This window comes from Ceratotherium simum, chromosome 8, assembly GCF_057802395.1.
Source record: "Ceratotherium simum simum isolate JZ-2026a chromosome 8, ASM5780239v1, whole genome shotgun sequence".
Lineage (NCBI taxonomy): Eukaryota > Metazoa > Chordata > Mammalia > Perissodactyla > Rhinocerotidae > Ceratotherium > Ceratotherium simum.
This window is the reverse complement of record NC_141907.1, coordinates 11,287,168-11,306,209: the sequence shown is the minus strand read 5'-3', so window position 1 is coordinate 11,306,209 and position 19,042 is coordinate 11,287,168.

Genomic DNA, 19,042 nt, shown 5'->3' with positions numbered 1-19,042 from the left:
TCATTATCTTAGCCTTGGCCTGGGGCCATATCCTCCTAACTGGTCCACTCACATCTCATTGTGCCTTCCTCCAACCTGCTCTTTGCTCTGTAGCCAGAATAATATTTTCAAAATACCAACCTGGTCATTTCAGACATACCTCTTCCCCTCATTAGTACGGCATATGTACTTCCTGGTGGCCCTGGTCCACCTTTCAGGACTCATCTCTCACTCTATTCCCTTTGTCTCAGTACGCCAGATGCGCTAGTTGTCCTATTCTTTCCACAAGATTTCTGCTCTTGCTGATCCCTCTACCAGGAACCCTCTTCTTCCTAACCCTACTGCACTCATTTGTACTTATTTAGCAGATCTCAACATTTATAGGGAAACCTCTCTGCTATTTCTGGATAGGTTTGAACCCCAGTACAGGGGTATTAACGTCTCACACTCTAAGTTTATAGACTCTACAATGAGGACTATGTAGTTTTCCTCTTTATGCAAATACAGGACCTAGCACATAGCAGGTACACAGTAAATATATGTGCATAGAAAGAAAAAGAGAAAGAAAGAAAGAAAAAAAATTGAAAAGAAAGAAGAAATGAAGGAAGAAGGTAGGAAGGAAGGGAGGGAGGAAGAAAGAAAGTTAGGAAGACATTAAAATGAGTAAATTGAGAGTTATCTCATAACTTTCTACTTTTATGACAGTTTTGTCCTAACAAAACTGAGAGACTTTCTAGTACTCCATACCATCTCTCTGACAGATTAAATCTTATCTGGAGGTATAATACACATAAAGCAGATAAATTCAGTTGAGCTTGGAATCCAGAGGTCTCTCAGAGTCATGCTGGATACTCCACTTTTCCTAGAATATTTGGCCTTCCCTTGATCCATGGTCTTATTCCCACTCTTAAGCAGTTGGCTCTATGATAGAAATGGACACAATCTGGATATTCCTTAAAAAAAATAAATAGGAAAGAACAAAAGGCCCAGATGATGGGTATGTGAAATCAAAACAAAATCTTAAAGAAGAGATACTTTGAATCCAAGTAAAATAGAACAGAACTGCCATAGCTGAGAGAAAAGGCATATTAGTTAATCTTGAGGGCAGGGACACACTGAAGTATGAAATCTGGTATCTCACCAAGAGCTTCAAAGATCAAAGTTACACAAATAGACAACTCTGTAGAGAATGGAAAATCTCATGGCTTGATGCTTGTGTCATTAATTGCTGAACTCCCAGTTACCCTAGTGAATGATTATATGATTTTTTCTCTAGGCATAGATGTGGCAATGCCTTAAAATAAACAAGACAGTCAATTAGAATTAATCTGTTAAAAAATGACTCTGCCAAGACAAGCTGTAGAAAGTAGAAACAAAAATAAAAAAGTGTTGAGGAACAAGGGATACATTTCTGAGTCCAATAGTCATCACTAATTTAGTAATTCATACGGTCCAATTGCTAATCCTTCCATCTGTCCATCTAATCTGAATCCCTCTGTTCCCGGAGATTGGTTATTCAGACTATGGCACTGGCCACTAGATTGGGGCTTGGCCGCAAAGTTCTGAATAAGGAATGGTCCAAGATGGTCTAAGCAAGGGGAGCCAGGTTTCAAAGCCAGATGCTGAATGAAACACTAATTCCAAAGGAGAGAATACATCATGGTGAGGAAGTCCCACAGCAAATGTATGTAGATACTCATGGATGTCTTCATACACTCAGGAGTGTTTTGGCTTCTCCTTAGGGTCTATCATATGTGTATTATATGAGCTCGAATGGGTTCAACTACCTTAAAAGTCAGGTGTTGAGATGGATCTATCTACTCATCCATTACCCTACCATCCATCCAAGCTTCCATATATCCAACCACCTATTTAGTTCAACAAGCTGGATTAGAAGGAATGGATAGAGGCACAGCATAGTGCCTGTTGACTCAGCCCTGTTCACCTACATTCATACATTACGTGCCACCAAAATTTTTAAAAAGACCAACTAGTTTGTACTGTAGAGTTAGCTCCATTCTTACCATCTGCCAACTAAGACCGTATTCTAAGAGACAGGAAGACTTTTCAGGGTAACTCGACAGGCTAGTTGGTGTTATTCAATAAGAACAATACTTTGGTTTCTTTACCTGTAAAATGGAACTAATACTAGAACTTACCTCATAGGACTATTGTGAAGGTTAAATGAATTAACAAATATAAATAGTTCCTTGCACTATTATTTCTTTTAAGAATACTTATAGATAAATAGTAATTTACAAAGAGTACTATCATAGATAGCATTTCATCTGATTTTCCCAGAACACTTGCAAATAAAGTGCATTTCTTTTCCTTACATAGATTAGAAAGCACCTAACAACCTTTTTCACTCTCTCTAAAATAATTGAGCTTCCCAAGGGCAGAGCTGGGGATTATTCCTACCTAGTCTTTCTAGGACACCTAGTACACAGAAAATAACCAATAAAAATCAGTTGAGCGACTGAAGTTGCAAAATCCTCCTGGATGCTCCTCTGATCTGCCCCCTTCTCTACGCCTCTTCTGCCACTGCCCTGGTTTAGGTCTCGTCATCTCTCCCCTGGATTCTTGCCACAGTCACCTAACTGGACTCAGCTGCCAGGTCCATTTTTCTCTAGTGCATTCAGAGTCACCTTTTCACAATTAAATTTGACCATGCTGTTTATAAAGCCCTCGATGACTCACCATCTCAACAAGATGAAGCCCTTAAACCTCAGCCTTGCTCACAAGGCTCTTTGCAAGGGGCAGTGCCCCTATGTCAGCTTGCTTTCCCCAGCTAGACCTGTAGGATCCCTGCAATGAAAAGTTTTATGTTCCTCCAATGCTGGGCCTGATTCTATTTTTTTGTTTTCATCTTTCAAACAGGATATACAGGTGGATAAAAAATTGTTCACTCCCTGTCTCCAGTGAGTTTTAAGCCTAGGATGGAAGAAAGACTTATGGAAAATAACTATCCTACAATGTAAGAAGAGTTATAAAAGAAGTTTATATAATATACCACATTACAGGGTGACCTTAGTTAATTTTTCTGCATCCCATCTGCAGATGGCTCACTGTAGCAGCCAATCATCCTGGGATGGATTAATGGCAATAGCTGGGACTGTAGTGAGCATTTTCACTACGTTGTGTACATATTTCAGTCCTTGCAACAACATGTGAGAGTGGCATGATGATTTAATTTTACAGATTAGAAAACCGAAGCTCAAAATATGTTAAGTGACTTTGCTAAGATCAACTAGCTTGTATATACAGAGTTGCGATTTAAATTCAAATACGTCCATCTTTACAGTGAAACATATAAGCACTAAATCTCACTCGTGAGGGGCATAATAATACTCATTAGCCCCCTTTAAATAAATCCCACCTTCTGCCCATAGGCTAGCCTCACCAAATTGTAGTACCCTATAAATAGTAGTATACTTGAATTCCCAGGGATTTTACAAAGCTCTCCAGGTGATACTGAAAGATTCCCTCCTAAACACTATTCCACATTCTATACCTTTCAGAACTAAACAGAATTAGTTTAAATCGTCTGCTGGCTTAGTTTAATGGATGTTGGGCTAGAGAATAGAAGAGTGATTATTTTGGAATATTAGAGATTATGAGACCTGAGAGGGGCTTCCATAGGTGGATCCTGGAAACTGGAGAGCTTTGGAATCCTAGAGTGAAGCATCACTCTAGGTGTCAATAGGCTGGGGGAACGGTGCCAGAAAGCACCTGGGAAACACTGTTCACGTTGAAATGACTGATTTCTTTACCCGTCTGCTTTCCCCTTAGTCTGTAAGCTCCTTGGAGGGGGCCATGTCTTAACTGAGCTACATGCAGTCTCCATGGGACGTGCCATTGCACCATAATACGCCCTGGGAGATCTGTGGGATCCTGCCCCTGCCTCTCAATAGAGCCTCATTTCGTAACACTCACTCCCTTCCTCACTGTGCATGTTCCCACAACACTGGCCTTCTATCAATTTCTGGAATATGCTAAGCTCCCCTCCACTGTAGAGTCTTAAGGTGCTGTCACCTCTGTCTGAGATTATCCTCACCCCATTCCCCTGGATGACTCCCACTTCTTGTTAGGTCTCAGATCAAATCCTTCCCTGATCTAGCTTTCATTCTGCCCTTCTTTTACACAGTCTCAGATAACACTGTATTTTTTCATAGTGCTTAAACAAGTTTAAACTAAATACTTACTTAGTGATTCCTTGCTCATTATCTGCCTCTTACACTAGACTGAAATCTCCATGCTGTCAGGAGACGGTCTAGTTCACTGTAGCACTCTTAGTGCCTGTCAGTGCCAAAGACATAGAAGGTACTCATTGCTTGTTCAATAAATGAGTTTCAGTAGGTTACATGCCAGGAATTATGATGTCCAATGGGATAAGTAAGTGCACCTAAATTTATGGTCATCATTGTTGAGACAAAGAATATAAAACAGACGGAGAATTTGATAGTGCAGAGAAGGGAGGCCTTCTAAGTGACATGCATTAGCCACTGTATTAAGGGAATAGGCATTGCTTTTTGTTTAATCAAAATTTTAATATAATCATGGGCTAAGGGCTTTCTGTGCAATCTAATACATGGGTAAAGAACATTGCTGAGTTGACAGCATTAGATATTCCTACACACAGCCTACCATAGCATATAGCCTCAAAAAAGGCAGAAAATTCTAATTCAAAGGATCTTATAGCTGAAATAGTGGATGCAGAGGTTAGAGTTGTTTATTAATAATTATGATTGTGTGTGCACATATTATGTTTTATAATTCACACAACATTTTCCCAATCAATCATCAATTCTCTTGATCCTGAGGCTGTAAAGATATAATAAGTTACACTGACACATTCCTTTTGAAAGTGGAGATCTGTTAGCAGCCAGCAATGGGAGCCATTTCCATGAGGGTTGGGATAATAGCAAAGGAGGCTAAGAGGACCATTTCACCAGTGCATATTCACAAAAGATTAAAGTAAGTTTTTAAAAACTTTATCTATAAATGGAGGTCACTGTATGTGTGTTTTTGTGTGTGTATGTTTATTTTTCATAATCCAGTCTTGATATTTCTTCATCTTTTAATATCATGGAATCCTCAAAAATTGGGCAAATCCTGGGTCACTGAGATGCTCTGTGTCCACAGTCCCTTATAAATTTAAGGGAAAGGACACATTCAAAGACACTGGGACCAGAAGGGCCCGAACTTCTCCTTCCTCTGGCCTCCAAGCTCTCTAGGAACATGAGCATTGTACACATTTTCAAATCCCAGCTGCCATGCTTCTCAGTTCTGTGAATGCTAGTGAATCATTTCAGCTCTCTGGGTCTCAATTTCTTCATCTATAAGATGGCAATGCAAATTTAAGTCCATGATCCCTTTTCCACAGTTCTGAATTCCAGAAAGCCCTGGAATCTTAAAGATATTTTTTATAAGTTTGGAGCAAAAGCTCTTTTAGCAGCAAAACATTTGCTGAATTGACACACAACTATTTAAGTCATCATTTATCACAATTAGTCTCAATATTCACAATGTTAGGGGCAGAAATAATGTGATTATGCTGAAATGTTATACAGTATACAGCATATGTACTGTGTTACCTTTGTAGGGTCATCACCTTCTGAATCTCAACAACTAGAAGGCTCCAGGAGCTTCGTGTGAGGAACTGTGGCCCTGTTCCTGCATGATGTTTTTCTGGGGTTTGAGGAAGGTAGAGTCTCTGGTTCATAGTAAGAACTCAACAAGTAGTAGCCCTTACTTACAAGGTATTCTTTTGGCTCTCACCCACTAAATGCTAGCATCCCTGCCCCTTCCCTGGTTAATAAACTTTTGGCTTTGGATTAAGACTTTATCCTCCTTTAACACATGCTATCTTAACTGGGGATTGTCAGAAACCCAGGGAGTTTCTTCTTAAGCTCCCATTGTTTCTGCCAGACCAAAGAAATTTCTGAGCCCTAACATCACCAGGACTCTCACCATTGTTGTTTCAGTAAGACTCCTACATCTGTTCCTTTACATTTTGCGATGCATATAGCCTAAGCGGAAGAGAGCAGAGTGGGAAACTCACAAAGGAAAATTCTGCCTTTTCAAAAATGAGTTTAGCATCTTTGGCCAACACTAGTTTCTTCCTAGCAGGTAGGTAGTTCATTCATTCATTCACTTATTTAGCATTCACCCCTCTTTTGTTGAGTCATTTTATTATTCATTCATTCATTCATTTACTCATTTATTCATTATTTTCCTTATACAGTAATTTAACAAGTATAACCAAAATCTTTAATGGTCTTCATTGATTCTGTTTATGAGAAGACTCCAAGGACTAAACAGAGAAATAGAAAATTAAGTCCATCTGTTTTATCAGGTTCTTTTTCTTTTGTTTGTTCATTTTTAGTGAAACTATATAGGTGAAAAAACTACATATTTAACTTTTGGAAATCATTCTGTAAGTACTTTGTGAGGGCAAAAGCCATCATTTTATAAATTAGAACATATTATTAGGGACTAGAAAGCCTTACAAAGAATGCATTATATACTTTGCCTGTTTGAATTCTCCACACTTTCTGAAAAGGTAATATTTTCATCAACAAGGTTTATAGATGTGCCCTGATTACCAACTAGTTTCAAACCTAGGTTACTTTGACTTCACAGTTCCTGTGGACTTCCAGTTATACTCCACTTCCTCCCAGAAAGGACCTAGAATAGAAAGGGCCAGTGACAGGGGAGATGAACTGTGCTCATTTCACAACTTTGCTATGGGTCAATCTGAATAACTTTCAAAATAGCAAGTTTGTCTCAGAGTCTTGGGCAGAAGGTAAACTCTGGGGAGGCAGGAAACATGTTTCCAATTCATAACTGTATCCTAAGCACCTGGTTTAGTACCTGGTACAAATAAACCTTCTCTAAGTAAATGAGATTTGGGATTGAATATAATATCAGCAATTGAATGTTTAAGAGAGAGGAGAAGGAAGAGGAAGAGGGAAAGGAAGTGGAAGAAAAAGAAGAGAGAAGAGAAGAAACAGTGGAAATGGAAAGAAGAAAACAAAACAAAGGAAGGAAGAAAAGAAGCAAGGATTTAAGAATGATTGAAACATGCCTATTGCCCTAGCAATTGGGTTTCCATTCATTACTCCAGTAGAATTGCTCCCACTCAAGTTTCTTGACATCAGTGTTGCAAAACCCAATGAGAAAGGGCCTAAAAGGAGTCTCTGGAGTCAAACTGTCTGTCACAAAATAGCTGGGGAGGGCTGGCCCCGTGGCTTAGCGGTTAAGTGGGTGCACTCCGCTGCTGGTGGCCTGGGTTCGGATCCTGGGTGTGCAACCACGCACTGCTTCTCCGGCCATGCTGAGGCCGCGTCCCACATACAGCAACTAGAACGATGTGCAGCTATGACATACAACTATCTACTGGGGCTTTGGGGGAAAAAATAAATCAATAAAATTATAAAAAAAAAAATAGCTGGGTGACTGTGATGGACGGACCCCAAATGATCCCAACTCCCAATAATCCCTGCCTTCTAGTATTCATACCTTTGTATACTCTCTTCCCCTTGAGTGTGAAAGGAGCCTGTGACTTGTTTTTAACTGGTAGAACATGGTAAATATTATAGATTGTCACTCGCATGATTAAATTATATTATATAAGACTCTGTCTTGCTAGAAGACTCACTCTAGAGACTCTTCTTGCAAGCTTGATGAAATAAATAGCCTTGTTGATGAATTCCACATGTCAAAGAACTGTGGGTGGCCTCTAGGAACTTCAAACAGCTCCAGCCAACAGCCATCAAAAAACTTAGCGAGCTTGGAACCAGAGTCTTCTGCATTTGAGCCTCCAGATGAGAAAACAGCCCAGAAGAAAACTTGATTATAGCTTTGTGAAGCTCTAAGCAAAGGATCCAACTAAACTGTGACTGGTCTCCGGACCCACACAAACTGTGAGATAATAAACATGTGTTTTGTTTGTGCTGCTACGTTTGTAGTAATATTGTTATGCAGCATAGAAAACTAATACAGTGACTTTGGGTGCCAACTTTTCTAAGCCTTAGCTCCCTGTTCTATAAAATGGAAATAACAGTAGTATCCATCCTGAAACACTGTTGTGAACAATGTGATGATAATGTATGTAACATAGAATGGCACATGAAGAGTTATATAAGCTTAGCTGTTATAATTACCTATGACGTATTGCTTTGACATAATTTAACATCTTCTCCTTGAAAATCTTTTCTTCCTTGGGTTTTGTAATGTTTTGTTCTTTTGGTTTCCCTCCTACTTTTGCCCCTATTTTTCAGTCTTGTTCACAAAATTCTCTTCTCCTTAGTCCTTCCTTCAGAATCCTGCCTTCCTGTCTGCTCAGCCTTCAGCATCCTCCCTGAGTGCTCCAGGGAAGAAAAATTCCTTTCTCTTACCCCATAGTATACCAACCACTCCTACAGGATTATCTCCCTGCAGACCATTATGGAGTGGTTTCTGCTGAAAAGGAATGAGAAACTCCAAAAACAAAGAAATTATTTCAACTAAAAATAGTATTTTAGACCCCAAATGTACCCAAGGCATTGGGCCAGACACATTCACATTTTGTAGTTAATCTACACAGCTCTTCCATACCATTATTGGCACCAAGGAAAGGAAAAAAGGAGGCTCAAAGAGGTGCGTGGCAGTGTGAGTAATGGAAAGAGTGCCAACTATGGAGATAAACCTAGGTTCAAAATTAGCCTCTGCCTCTTAATAGCTGTGTGACCTTATACAAGTTATTTAACCTTTCTAATATTCTGGTTTCTCATGGCAAAATAAGGATAGTGATAGTCATCTCAGAGAGTTGCGAGAAATCAAAAACACATGTGCATGGCAGAAGTTCAATACCTTGTGGCTCTATTTATCTCAAGATACACTACGAGTGCTATGATTCATTTGTAGGTAGGTAGAATAAGTGTAGGTATAGGTAGAAGATAGGCAGATAGATAGATAGATAGATAGATAGATAGATAGATAGATAGATAGATAGATAGGTAGGTAGATAGATGATAACCAAAAATTCAGCAAAAGAAAGACAAGGACTAAGTCTTCGTGAAATATATAAGGTGATGCTTGATGTTTCTTAATGGTTTTAGGGAAAATATCATGACAGAGTTGAGGGGGTTTTTAAAGTCTTCCCTGGTTTATGGAGAGAGAAACAGGGCTTAGGAAAAACACCTGTGTTCCAGACAGCCCCAAGAAGGCCCATTGAGGCTTACTCTATACATAAAAAGGCTGCAATGTAAAGACTCTAAGTGCATTTTGAAAGCAAAACCCTTGGTGCTTTGAAGACTTAAAGTGTGTTCAGGTCCATGTGGCTACCCCAACACCTGAGAACACCAATGTTTCTATTTGCCATAGTGTTCAATGATGCCTTGTCATAAAAATCCACTTTCTAGGATTCAGGCATCCCTTGGCTTGATGGAGGGCCAGGGATAGGAATCTATACGTAGGAGGGGTCTGAGAGCTCCACAGAGGGAACTTATCCTAAAGAAATAGGGAGCTGGAATGCAAAAGTAGGATCTAACGAAAGAAGGCGAATGGACAAAGGATCGGGGAGTCCCACATTCTTATCCACCTCCATCCACCTTCTACTCCCCACCATGCCTACATTATGGAGACTTTAGATCTGGGAAGAAGAGGTGGTAAAACAAAAGACCAGTCTCACTAAGAACTCTGTCATCTCGGAGAGAAAAGACATCCTGTTTTACTTCAGTGTGGGAGATGAGGGGCCCAAGAGTCTGGTCTGAGGGAAAACGCTTTTGAAAGTCTCCCACAACGATGAAGCCCAAAACTGAGAGAGAAAATGATCTCAAGCACCCCTTAAAGGCATGTTGAAGCAGTCATATGGGATGTGAGGATATCTGTGTTACCAGCAATTCTTTGGGTAAAAGTAAAGATGGCGAAATTTTGTTTTCTAGATATAGAAATTGTGTATTTTTATAACCATTTCTATGTGTAGAATTTTTTGTTTGTTTCTGTAGCCATTAAAACAAAATCTGTGTATTAGAGACATCCTCAAAACTTGCTGACATGTGAACTGTTGGACCCCTTGCAGATAGGAGTGCAATTAGAGCAATCAATAAATTAGCAACTATGTAGTGGTGTCTGCTCAATTTGTAAATGGCTGGTCAAGACAATATGTTGTCAGCTGAGTCATGAGTCAAGGAAACACCCTCTTCAGGGGAAGGCAGTGACTCTAAAAGCAAGCATTGTAAAACACCTAGGGTCAGCCACCAGGCAGCATATTGGATACAGCATGCTGCTTATCCAAGAATCTGGCTGCCTGGCCCTTTAAGGAAATCTCTTGCCAACAGGAGCTCTTTTGCTGAATTAAGTTAGACCGTACCTCATCGGTGCCTAGACAAGCCTGACTGGCTGTTCCAGGCCTGATTCTTACGTTTTCTTTTTTGCTATTGCCAGATTTGAAATTTGCCTCTCAGCTATGTCTCCAACTCTGATATCTTCTGCACTGGATCCTTTGTGCCTTATGCCTTGACACCTAGAAATTGACATGGCTTCAATTCTTGCCCCTGACCTTGATTCCTAGACTGTTTGATATTTGCCTGCAGCTCAGCTGGGACGGTGACCTCTGGACTATGCTTTAGTTTTTCTATTCTCCGTTTGGAAGCTATGGCTCGTGTACACACATTCATTCCCAAGGCCATCATTGAAACAGAGGGAAGAGACTATCCCTCCCACACTACATTTCTCTTTAAGATGCTCTTCTATGACTTCTTTTTCCTTTGAGGTTAATAACAAATAGTCTGTTAACCTGATTTTACAACACAAATGCAAATAGAAGTGGATGGGCAGTGTGATTTTCCTTGAGAATAAAATTCTGAAGAGTAATTCTAGTAGGCAGTTCTATTAATGAAATATTGCCACATCTTTCAAAAGAGGAGAGATCTGATCAGGTTTAAAGGCAGAAGAAACCAGGTTAGTGTAAGAAAAACCGAAAAGAATGTGGGAGAACTTGTTGATGTGGTCTGAAGTAAACTACTCCAAGCCGACCTAGTTATCTATCGTAACCAGGGCATTTTGCTCCCGAGGATGGTTCATTGATACACACAAACACATACAGAACCATAAAGCAATGAATGCCCTTTTTGATGAACAACTGTCATTAATAGCCACTGATGAAGCAAATTCAATTGTATCTGAGATCTTCAATATTCCCATATGAACAACAGTAACAGACTTTTACATACAGGTCTAAAAGTCCTAAACCAACCAAAGTAGTATTATTAATATTCATGGTAAAAAAAGGAGTAGGAGTTCCAGTGAATCATAGAGCACTTTAAAGAAGACTAAAGACTGAAGAGAGGTTTCAAGGAGCTCATATTTCACTTCCAAGTCTCCAAGGACCACCAATAATCCTCAGTCCATTTCAAGTTATTTCCTCAACTGTTACTTCTCTACAGTCTATAAAAACACTCTTTCCTCCTTCATCTAATATCCTTATTGGGATTGATTTATGTCTCAACAAATTAGATGGGGTTGGCATCTGGCTTACATGGCGTCACTCTTTTCTTGGGAAAGCCAGAATCATGGGAAACATCTGGCAGATATCTTTTAAAGAGTATTTTAAATAGGTGGCTATGGCGTCCATTAAGAGCTCTGCAAGGGAGGTTATAAAATCTGTCTCCCAATCATCACCCCACAGACTGTAAACATTTTTCCCTACTAAGCAAACATTTTTTTTTTTGAGTGAAAAGGGGCCAATATAGCATTTCTCTAACTGTCAAGGGTGCTTTAGAAATTGGGTTGAGGTTTCCCAAAGAAGATGGTGAAGATGCTATAGGGACTGTTAAAGCTGGAATGAACTAAAGAGGCCCTTCAATCCAATGGATTTCTTTGATTAATGAGGAAACTGAGGCTCACAGACACTGTAGTGTATACATCATTCCTGTTGAAAAGTTTGAAAGAGTGATGTTTCAGATGTCATAGTAGAGATAACTAGATCATTCTTATTTTTTTATTTTTTAGATTGACTCTCAGAGTACCTTTTTATTTCATGCTACCTTTTTTTTCCCTCTAGTGGCCTGACATGCCTGTATAAACATATACGCACATGCAATTACTTACAAATAAACGTTCTTTTCGTTCCTTATGCGTTTGCTCAAAACAAATCCTTAAGATCTGAATATTTATTTCTGGGGAAGACTTGGTCTTGTTTCAACATGTGCTGTAGTGTGTTGTTTTTTTGCTTTACTGCTGAGTCAAAATGATTGTGTGTCTCCACAAGCCCTCTCTCTGTTCTGAAGGCTCTCCCCTGCCTCTGTTCTCTTCAGTGAATATCTTCTTTCTGGTGCACTCAGCATTCTCTGTCACTCCAGCAAAGAGAGGGACACATTAAAGTCATTTTAATACAGAGACTTGTTTCTTGTTTGCATTCTGAGCTAAAAGTGGATCGATATTTTTCCTTCCTAAATTAAAAAAAACACAGCATTACAATGGTATTTCCAGTATTCATACCATAAACAACCATCTCGGCTTCCTCACTACAGACCCACAACAACTGTAATTTAAGATGTTTCCACTTAGCCGCATCCTGTCTGCTACCATGTAAATTAGATGGATCAGTTAAGCTGATATTATCATACCAATTGCACATGGCAGGAAAAATGAGGAAACAGTAACTAGTACCTACTGAGGTTTCTTTATATGTCAGGTGTGTTTTTTCGCCTGCATATATTTAATTGTTCCAGCACCATGTATTGAAAAGACTCCCGTTCCCTCTTAGTATTTCTATTCAGTATTTTCGTCAAAAATCGATTGACAATATACATATGAGTTATTTCTGGAGTCTCTATTTCTCTCTATTTTTCATGTCTTCAATTATCCTCAGTAATGTTTTTCTTTTTAACTTTCAGTATGTAGACCTACACATATTTTTTTAGTTTCATATATTTGTGTGCCATTTAAATGATACTGTTTTTATTTTAAATTCTAAATCTTCATTGCCAGTTTATAAAAACAAAATTAATCATTACTATTAAACAAAATATTACTAATTATATTAGGTGACATTGCTAAAGTCAATTATCACTTCTAGTAGCTCTTGAAGATTCCTTTAGATTTTCTACATATGGTGTATCTAATGGAAATAAAGATGATTTAGCTTTTTCCTTTCCAATTTCTGTGCCTTTTATTTTCCTCCGATACAACGTTGAAGAAAGATGACGAGAGTCGACATACTGCCTTGTTATTGATCGTAGGGGGAAAGCATTCAGTCTTTCAACATTACATATGATGTTAGCCAGAGATTTTCTCGTAGGTGCTATTTATCAGATTGAAGAAGCTCTTTTCTATTCCTAACTTGCTGATTTTTTCTTTTCTTTTTAGTCAAGTATGGTGTAGAATTTTATCTAATGTTTTTTCTTCATCAATTTAGATGATCTATTGCTTTTCTCCTTTATTCTGTTAATATTGTGAATTAAATTGATTTTTTGAAATGTTAAACCAACTTTGTATCCACAGGGTAAACCAAATTTGATCATGTGTTATGTTTTTATATATAGCTGGATTGATTTTCTAATAGTTTTGTTATACGTATTTTTGTAACAGCTTTATTGAGGTATAGTTGAGAAATAAAAATTATATATATTTGAGGTATACAACTTCATATTTGATAAATACATGTGAATTGTGAAATGATTATCACAACCAAGCTAATTAACATCTTCATCACTTTACAAACTTATCATTTTCTTTTTCTTTTCTTTGTGTGTGTGTGTGTGTGTGATAGAATCATTTAAGATCTACCCTCTTAGCAAATTTCAAGTATACAATACAATGTTATTAACCATAGTTACCATGCTGTATATTAGATCTGCAGAACTTATTCATTCTGCATAACTGAAACTTTGTACCCTTTTTCCCTACTCCTAGTCCCTGGCAACCACCATTCTACTCTCTGTATCTATGAGTTTGACTATTTTAGATTCCATGTATAATTGAGATAATGCAGTGATTGTCTTTCTTTGTTGGGCTTATTTCACTTAATGTCCTCCAGGTTCGTCCATGTTGTCCCAAATGGCAGGATAACCTTTTTTTTTTTAAGGCTGAATAATATTCCATTGAATATTAATCCTACATTTCTTTTTTAACCATTCACCTGTCGATGGACATTTAGCTTCTTACCATACCTTGGCTATTGTGAATAATGCTACAATGAACGTGGGAGTGCACATATCTCTTTGAGGTCCTGATTTCAGTTCCTTTGGATATATACCCAGAAATTTGAGTCTATGTTAATGAGGATGTATGTCTGTAGTTTTCTTTCTCATAATGGTTTTGGCAGGAGTTGGTGTCAAGACAATGATGGCATCATAAACTGAGTTGGAAAGTATTCTTTTTCCCTTTATTTTCTGAAAGTTCCTATAGAATTTAACTGTGAAGCCATCTGGGACCAAGGTTTTCTTTATAGGACATTTTAATATTATGAATTCAATGTGTTTAATAGTAACAGAGATGTTCAGATTTTCTATTTCTTCTGGAATCAGTTATGGGAATTTATGTCTTTCAAAGAATGTTTCACTTCATTAATATTGTTTAATTAACTGGTATCACTTCATCATATTCCTTTAGTATCATTTTAATTTTGAAGGAACTATAGTGATTTCCCTTTCATTTCTGATATCTGTCATTGATTCTTCTTTCCTTTTTTCCTTCATTAGTCTAGATAGTCCAGCCTGAATTTAATCATGTATTGATATTTCCAATAGAACAACTTTGGTTTCATCGATTTTCCTCTATGATTTGTCAGTTTACTCTATCATTGACTTTTGTACTTATTTTTATTATTCCCTTCCTGCTATTTACTTGAGGTTTCATTCCTGCAACTTTTCTAGTTCTCTATAGTAGAAATTTGGTAATTGATTTTGCACCTTCATTGTTTTCTAATGTGTGCATTTCAATCTTTAAATTTCATTTTAAAAGCCGCTTTGGGTGCATATAATATAGTTTTTTTTAAACTTTTAATTATTTCAAAATATTCTTTAATTTCTTCTTTGATCCATGGGATATTTAGAAGTGTGTTTAATTTCCAAATATTAGCTGTTTTCCAGACTTTTAAAAAATTTATTTTTAATCCAGTTCAGTTGTGGTCAGAAGACATACTCAGTCTTTTGAAATGTATTAAGACTAGTTTCATGGCCAGACATATGGTCTCTTTTAGAGAATGTTCTTTGTGTGCTTGCAACAAATGTTTGTTTTGCTGTAGTTGGGTGGAGTTTTCTATAAATGACTATTGGTTCAAATTGATTGATAGTCTTGTTCAAGACTAATAATCCCTACAAATTTCCCTCTATTCAACCAATTGATTACTGAAAGAGGAGTGTTAAAATCTGCAATCATAATTGCGATTTGATCTATTTCTATTTTTGTTCCTATCAGTTTTGCTTCATATAAATGGAAGCATTTTTATCAAGTGCATACCTATTATGATTATTAGTCATATTTGATAAGTTCACCATTTTATCATTTTGAAATATCCCTTTTTGTCTCTGGCAATATTTTTTGTTCTAAAATAACTTTTTTCTGATATTAATATAGCCAATGAGACTTTCTAAGGATTAATGTTTGATGGTTTATATTTTTTCAACCTTTAATTTTAAAAACTACACATGACTTTATAGTTCAAAAGAGATTCTTGAAGACAACAATATTTTGGTGTTTCTCTTTTGTCCAATCTGGCAATCTCTATCATTTAATTGAAGTGTATAGACAATTTACTTTTAATATAATTATTGATATGGTTTAAAACTACCATCTCACTATTTTTTAATTTGTCTGATATATTCTATTTTCCTTATTTTCTCGTCTTAGCCTTTTGTAGAGTGAGTTGAATATTTCTTTAGTGTATAATTTTATCTCCATTACTGACTTATTGGCCATATTTATTTGTGTTATTTAGTAATTTTTCTAGCATTTAACCTGCCAAAATTTAACTTCAAATAGTATTAAGAACCTTATTAAAATATACTTCTATTTATTTCTCCTGTCATTTAAAAATTATTTCATATATTTTACTTCATATATTCTATAAACTCCACCATACATTGTTATTATTCTTATACCAAACACTTAATTACGTTTAAAAGGAATGAAAACATGAAAATAAAAAGTTTTTTATATTTACCCAATATTTGCTATTTCAGTGCCTTTCATTTCTTTGTGTAGATCCCAAGTTTCATTTGGTACTATTTTTCTAATGCCAGAAAAAATTCCTTTAATGCTTCTTACAGTGTAGATCTGCCAGGAATAAATTATCTCAGCCTTTGTTTCTCTGAAAACTTTTTATTTCATCTTTATTATTGAAGAATATTGTCATTGGATGAAGAATTCTAAGTTGAGAGTTTCTTGTAGTACTTTAAAAATCTTTGCATTTTCTTCTGCTTGTGTAGTTTCTTACAAGATTACTATTTATTTGTATTTTTATTTAAATATAAATTATGTATTTGGCTTGTTATAAGATTTTACTTCTATGAATCATTTTCTGCAATTTGATTATGATATGTCTTGATCTGATTTTCTTTGTATTTATCTCACTTGAGTTTCGTTGAGTTTCTTGGATCTGTAGGTTAATAAATTCTATCAAATTAGGAAAATGTTTGGCTATTTCTTCAAAAATGTATCTTTCATTCCACAACTTCTCCTTTTGGTACCACAGTTACACTGTATGTTAGACTCCTTGACATTGTTCTATAGCTCACTGATGCCCTGTTAACTTATTTTTTTAGTCTTTTATTCTCTCTGTGGTCCTTTTTTGCAAAATTTCTATTGCTATTTTTTCCCAAGTTCATTGATATTTTTTTCTGCCATGTCTGATCTCGCATTAATCCCATACCACTTTTTTTAAATCCTACTATTCATTTCACATACTATATATTTTCACGTTTAGCAGTTCTATTTAGTTATTTATTGTGTCTTCTACGTCTTTTCTCTTCTTCATTTAAATAATCTTACACAGTTAGATGCTACTTTCACATCTTTATTTCCTAATTCCATATTTTCTTTCATTTCTTTGTCTGCTTCTATTGACTGCTTTTTCTCCTGATTGTGGTTTATTTATTCATGATATTTTGCATGTCTTATAATTTTGTAGGATTCTGGATATCTTGAAGTTTTATTGTAAATTGTCTGAAATTTCTTGTTTTCATTTAATGAATGTTGGGCTTTGTTTCGGCAGACTGTTAATTACTTCCAGGTCAGTGTGACCTTTGCAGGCTTGCCTTTAACCATTGTTCAGGCAGACTTGGACTAGTCTTTATTTTAGGGCTTGGTTTCTCTCACTAATAAGGTGTGGTCTTCTGGAGTCTCTCTTGAACGCCCTGAGAGATCAGTGAGTATTAGTATACTCAGGTCAGAACTCAAATATCATCTAGCCCTGAATTGGCTATGGGAACCATTTTACTAATAGCTCCCCTGTGTTCTTTGCTGTTCTTCATGGAGTTTCACCCTGTGTTTGTGTGTCTTGGTGTTCAGCAAGCAAGCATCCCATTACAGATTTCTGGAGCTCATTTTTCTGTTTATATTTTGTCCGGTTTTCTAGCAGCATGTGTTAAAAGAATAAATTTGGACTCAGTTACTCCATTATGGCCAGAAAATATAATAGCTCGTATATTTTTCAATTTACCCTACTTGTGCTTAAAACAGCTTGATGATATCATTGACAGTAAAACAATGATTAAAACTCACCAATAAAATGACAAGGATTGGTGAGTTGATTAACTATTGGGGATAGTTAACTAATACTATGATACCAGATTTACTAAATAATTGATTTCAGTGGTATCCTGAAACTAATTCAGCACATTAATAAGAACTTCAGCCTCAAAATATTCTGATGGACTCAAATTAGCAAGAATCATCATCTTGAGAAGAGAGCAGAAGAACATTTTAACACATTTGTTGAGTTTAAAAACAACCAACATTTTGATTCGTATAAAGCTGATTGCCAATAAGAGCAGTATTAGGAACGATCACTTGAAAATTTTTTTCAGAAGACACATGCTCCTTGAAGATAAAATAAAACCCCTAGTTGACGATGCGTCCCTACATTTGAAAATATTTTTTGATATTTTTCATGGCTATATTACACACAATGTATAAGGACTATTTTATATACTTGGTAAGAAAAAAATTCAAGTGCTTACAAAATTACCTTTCCTCTACTTTTATCTCATTTTACCAGGGGAAAAAAATAGCAGCTATTGTATTTCAAGAATTGAAATTCTGCTTTCAATAACCTTTTGTTAATTAGATCTGAAGTCTGTCACTTGGGCATCTAAGACTTAGGAAGAAACATTATATGTAGTGTGGTATCATAACAACGTCACAAACTATCAACTGAGGAATATTTCCCCTTCTTGTACTTTCGTAAGCTTAGTGGTAGGTTTGAGTCCCATTTAGAGCACTTACTAGCCTGTTAATCTTAGGAAAATTATTTTACCCTTTCAATATCTTAGTATTCTCTTCTGTACAATAGTGGTAATAATGATGGGTACCTTACAGACATATTGTGAAGATTAAATGAGCAAGTATGTGCATCGCACTTACTACAGTTTCTCGCCCATAGTAAGTACTATAACTTTGTTGAATTTAACTATTATTATTACTATTAAGGCTAATCCCTTTGCCTGTGTTTTGATATCTTTCTTATTTTCTTGGCCCTTTTCTCCTAAGTCATCATTTGTCTTGATGAAATAAAGGAAAACCTCTCCCTTGACCATGCACCTCTCTTCTGTTACTCTAGTCTCTCTCCTTTCCCCTGTATGTAATCATCATTCTGTGATTTTTGTGCTTCTGTTTTCTCCCCACCCCTGAACTCACCCCCAGTCATTTACCCTTTAATCCAAAATATTCAGTCCTATCTTTTCAGAATCCAGCTTTCTTTTGTTTTGTTTCATTGTTCAAAAGTTTTCTAATTTGTGAAACACCTATGATAATATGTCAGACTTGTCTCCTTCTTCTAGGTGGTGAAGCTCACAGAGTCGTCCTTTATCCAGCCCCTTAAATCAGCCAGGCCCAGCTCTGGCCTACACTTTAC